Genomic DNA, 6191 nt, shown 5'->3' with positions numbered 1-6191 from the left:
TAGTCAATTAAAAACTGACCTCAAAATCTCAATGTCAACTGTAATGGACACAAATAACGGACAGATATTTCATTCCGCTGCAAGTATACTTAGAAAAGACATCGAGACTCTACAGAAGAAAACCCAACTTCGGATGAATTGTCTCTTCCTTCTTCAATTCAGTCAATGCCTTCGTATTTATTGCAATTCATGTTATGGCTACTCGATGAAACTGCATTCAGCCAAGACTATTCTCAGGAAATAGCATCAGAGAAATTGCGTAAAGGCTAAGCAATTGTTGAGCCAATCGTTTGTGTGGCAATTTATTTTTTACTCCTTTTCATTTAGGATTGGCTTTACAAATGTACCATGAGTTTGGTTCAAAACACCTTGTAAACATTGAATGCCAATGGATTTTATGCTTCTTTAATTCCGAAGTTCTTAACGTAAAGTGTGACCAGTGGCGGATCCAGGGGGGGGGGGGGGGTTCCGGGGGTGCGCACCCCCCCTTTATTTTTGCCGATCAATGCATTTGTATCGGGACATATGTTTTGCACCCCCTGCACCCCCCCTTTGCCCTGGGTTAGCACCCCCCCTTTCGAAAATTCCTGCATCCGCCCCTGGTGACGCTATCTAATGTGTTGCCAACCATGAAATTGAATTCAAGATAGTGTGTACGTCTGGTATAATGTTTCCCCAGCATCTCTGCAGACAAGCATACGGATGTCATCACACCTTCTTAAACCCCCTTCTAGATCTCTGTTAAATCTTGGATGAATTGATAGGGATGGTTTGAAGCTGGTATTATTTTTAGGAACAAATGTCTTCGGACTTCCTACAATACCTTGTCTGTACTTGTAAAGAAAAACTCAAAATAACGAGTTTGCTTTTAGCAGAACCTTTCATGTGCAGACCTGTGGCCATGAGTGAAATATGCAGGAATATTAAAACATGTCTTGTGACGATTGATTTCATTTCGGGAATTGAAGACTATGCAGTATGAATTTTACTCGTTGTTGAAGCCGGTAGGGAACCTATAATTGTTAATTTATTTCTTATTTGGTCTCATTTGGAGAGTTGTCTCATTTGCAATCATATCACATCTTCTTTTTTATATGGAATACTTTTGAAGTGTGTGGTACATTGCAAGGAAAAAAAGGGGGGATATAGGTACAAATATAGAAAAGAAGATGTGGTATGATTGCCAATGAGACAACTATCCACAAAAGACCAAAATGATACAGACATTAACAACTATAGGTCACCATACGGCCTTCAACAATGAGCAAAGCCCATACCACATAGTAAGCTATAATAGGCCCCGATAATACAATGTAAAACAATTGAAACGAGAAAACTAACGGCCTTATTTATTTAAAAAAAATGAACGAAAAACAATATGTAGCACATAAACAAACGACAACCACTGAATTACAGGCTCCTGACTTGGGACAGGCACATATATACATACTGTGGCGGGGTTAAACATGTTAGCGGGATCCCAACCCTCCCCTAACCTGGGACAGTGGTATAACAGTATAACATAAGACCGAACTATAAAAATCAGTTGAAAATAAGTCTTAATATAAGTTATAAATATAAAACCAGGTTAGATCCACCATTTTTGCATAAGGAAATGCCTGTACCAATTCAGGAATATGACTGTTGTTATTCATTCGTTTGAAGTGTTTGAACATTTGATTTTGCCATTTGATAAAGGACTTTCCGATTTGATTTTTTCTTTTAGGTCGGTTTTTCTGTTATTTTCTTTTTTTTTATTATCTGCCAGTCAGACATGTCACGACTTGATACTTCTACAATGTTTGTTTATATATAGTAAAATAGGAAACATTAGCTGTCAAATTCATGTTCACCGGTGACGAATCACGACGAAGCACGATAAAACTTTATCCAATTCGACCCTTACGGTAGCCGAAAATGGTCGTTTGACGCCTAACGGTACAGGGCATTCCTGCCCTCATGTATATAACTATAAAGCACAGTATACAACTTCATGTATCGTTATAATAATAATAATATTGTAATAAATTATTTATCTAAAGAGGGTAACTCAATAAGAACTAGTCTAATTTTCATTGAGGCTCTCATATGTATATATCGTTCATTGTTTCCGTTGTCAATGTACATGAATTTATTTCGTGCTACCACATTTTCATGTTTTCGCTTCATTCAAAAGAAAATATAAAAACAATTTTATATTATATCATTAGATGTAAATGATCTTTTTTCGACATTTTAGTGATATTTTGAGATTTATTCAAGAACAGATTTTTTTTATGTTTGTTTTTCTGTCTACAATTGTGACATTATGGTACGATCTTGTCAGTTTTCTGATAATTTGCCGAAACCCTTGGGAACTATTTTGGAAAAGATTTAGCGATAATGATTCCGCCATGATACCAGTTTTCACTGGATTATCGTGTCATTTTACACAACATTTAAATGACATTTATTTTAACAATATTTTTTTCTAGTTGCTGGGTATTGTTCGGGAAAACCATTCATTGGTAGTCATACTGTAGAAAATAAATCAAATTGAATTATAAATTAAATAAAAATCTTTGTCATTACTAACTTTTTTATTTCAAAACTGGAACGATTACATTCAGAACAACATAAAGAATTTAGAAGCACTTTCGCCTGATGGATTTTAAATTATCGGGGTTTATCTTTTACCCATATTTGTCCATGGATAAGACCAATATTTTTACTTAAACAAGAACAAGTCAGTTTGTCTCTGATCATTAAATTCTAAGGCATAACATTCGTCGGATCGAATTTCCCTTTTATTGTATTTTTTTTAGTTCATACTGTACATTTTTCTGGTTTAAATTACATTACATGTAATGCAGGTAAAAGGACGGTCAAATAAAACTTTCAAATAAATTTGTATCTCTATACAAAATAAGAAGATATGGTATGGTTGCCAATGAGAAAACTCTTTTCCAGGGACCAACTGACGTGAATGTTAACAACTAGTATCTTATATGTCACCGTATCACATTCAACAGCTAGCAAAACTAATGAAGCATAACACACTTTAACCCGATAATTGAATACAACGCCGGAGAAAAAAACTATTGAGCGATTTTATATAGGCCTACTAAATATGGTGTTTTATCTTTTTTTCAAATTTTTGGACAATCAAATTTGGGGAAAAATCCTCTATAATGACTATACTTCCGCCACTGCCGTATTAAACTATAATTATCTCAGAAGCACATTAAAATCCGGCCAGCTTGTCGGTCTAGTACAAAAAAAAAATAATCTGTTTTATTATTGTTTCACATATTGATTGACATACATATAAAATCATTCAACAATATTTAAACACACATAGAACAATCAATACCCAGCCATATCATTTCGCGTATGAGACACATTGCACAAAATATGTTAACATGTTCTTGAAAATCCAACGATACTTTGAAATACTATATCTTTAAAACTAATAACTATGATTTAAGAGTATTTTCAACATGATGAATAAAGCTTAAGTAAAAATTTTTTAAAAATGTTTCGTAAAAAAAACATACTTTACATATATCTCAAACTTCACACATATATGTGAAAATATTTACGTTAAGATATTGCGGGAGAAAAAAATCAGCTGATATGCATAATTTAAATAAACAGAATGAATTAGAATAATTATTCACGGTTGAAAAATCAAGTAAACAATGTATGTCGCATGAAAAACAGTTAAAAATTATGTAAATAATTTACGTCGCATGAAAAACATTTAAAAATTATGTCGCATAAAAAACTTATGAATACTTTTAAATAAAAATGACCAAATCTCGGAGCAATTCATGATATGTATGAATGTTAAATCGCCATTCAAATTGTCGAAACTATTTATTTGTTGTGAACATTCTGAGTAAAGGTCAAATCTTAAGTCATTATATAGACAACAGTTCAATTACAATTGTTTCTCAGTTTCAACACTATTGTCAGAGCAATAAACACATCAACAGTCTTTAACAGGTATTGGCGGCTTGGTGTATCTTCCAGTTTCGATGGCTAACGGGGCGAGCCTGCACGAAACATGGCCATTACACGTCGGTATGACCGTGGAATAATTTTTGATACATACGGTTCCACGGAACAGTTGCTTTTGTATTGCCTGTATGTTCTAAATTTATTTCCATTGTCTTTTCCGCGATCGTTAAAGAGTTCTCTCAGCTATTCTATATTATTTAGGATGTTAACTTGTTTAGTGACTTTTTTCATGACTTCTTTTGTACTTTTGTCCTGTGCAGAACAAACTATAGACCATCGACAGTATCCTACCAGAATCAACTAGTCATTCTTAGAACTTGTAGCTGACAACGGGCTTGAACAAATTGCGGACTTTCCAACACGAAAAGAGAACACCTTAGATTTATTCCTTACCTCTCATTCATTTAAATTAAGATGCAAACCTTCACCATCAGTAGGAAACAGCGACCATAACATCGTCCTCCTAGATATGGCTTGTAAACCACTTAAACCTAAACCAATCAGAAGAAAAATATTTCTATGGAAAAAAGCTGAAATACATAATATACAGGAAGACCTACAAAACTTTATTACTACCTTCAAAAACATCAAAGATAGAGCGGTTGAGTCTTTATGACAGGCATTTAAAACAGCTGTACAAACCACCATAAAGAAAAGAGTACCAACAAAAATTACTCTAGGAAGAAACACTGATCCATGGACCAATACAACCATTAGACACAAAATTAACCAAAAGCAAAAAGCACACAAGAAGGTTAGTAAACTAAAAAGACAAGACAAAAGGACAAGTATAAAAGACTACAACAAGAAGTACAGTAGGAGGTCCGGTAAGCCAACAAGAAATATATGGAAGAGGTCAGTTCAGACTATAGAGATAATGTAAAGAAATGCTGGTCTTATATCAAGAACAAAGGTCAATAATGGACTGGAGTGGCACCGTTAAAAAACAAAAATAGGATTTCTGCAAAGTGACAACAAGAGCAAAGCTGAAATTTTAAACGACCAATTCCAGGAAGTATTTACCAAAGAAAACCTAAATAACTTCCCAGATAAAGGAAAAAGTCCATACTCCACCATGAAGGACATAAAAATTAGCATCAACGGAGTCCACAAATGGTAAAAAAACCTGAAACCTCATAAAGCTACTGGTCCCGACTCAATACCGTCCTTTATACTGAAAGCATCAGCAGAACAACTTGCTTCTATACTCACAGACCTATATCAAACATCATTGAACACTGGTGAAGTCCCGCAAGATGGGGGAGATGCCAATGTAGAACATATTATACATAGCAACATCATGGACCACTTTGACAAAAATAGAATACTAACTGATGCACAACAAGGATTCTCCAAAAGACGATCATGTGAATCCCAACTAATCGTAACCCTCAACGACATTGCATCAAAATTGAAAAGCAGCAGCCAAGAAGACATCATCCTGCTAGACTTTGCAAAAGCATTTGACAAGTTACCACATCACCGCCTCCTACACAAGCTGGAATAACAGGCGTCAACCCCAAAACCAACAAATGGAATCGCGTCTTCCTACATAACAGAAAGAAGAGCGTGATATTAGAGGGTGCCGTCTCCTCACAAGTACCAGTACTCTCTGGTGTACCCCAAGGCACAGTCCTTTGTTCACTACTGTTCCTGGCATACATTAACGACATGCAAGAAACAACATCTACATCATAGACCAAATTATTCGCGGATGACAGCCTACTCTTTCGTATCATCACCAACCAAGCTGACAGTGAACTTCTTCAAAAGGACTTTACAGCATTGGAAGACTGGGAAAACGAATGGCAGATTAGTTTTAATGCCAAAAATGCCTTGTCATTCGAATATCACCAAAAAATGTGAAATTTATTCATAAATTCATTTCAGACTTTGATATCTAACGTGAATTTTGCATGTAATTCCAATGTTGATGAACAATTTGCTGTTTGTTTAGCTTGATACCTCTGCTGTTAGACTGTTAGTCCCCAAATGAACCAGCAAGCAATGGACATTTGAGCAATGATAAAAAAAATAACACGTTCGAGCGCCAAAGTATGGGACATTGAAACACCGAAATTCGCGGATATTTGAGCGAAAATAAAAACAAGCATAGGGTTAAATATTTCTGACTCAGTAAAAAACCATAACCCCACCTTCTCAGTTTATTCTAGATTCCTTCTTTATTT

This window comes from Mytilus galloprovincialis, chromosome 7 (assembly GCF_965363235.1).
Source record: "Mytilus galloprovincialis chromosome 7, xbMytGall1.hap1.1, whole genome shotgun sequence".
Lineage (NCBI taxonomy): Eukaryota > Metazoa > Mollusca > Bivalvia > Mytilida > Mytilidae > Mytilus > Mytilus galloprovincialis.
Note: the sequence above shows the minus strand (reverse complement) of the source record.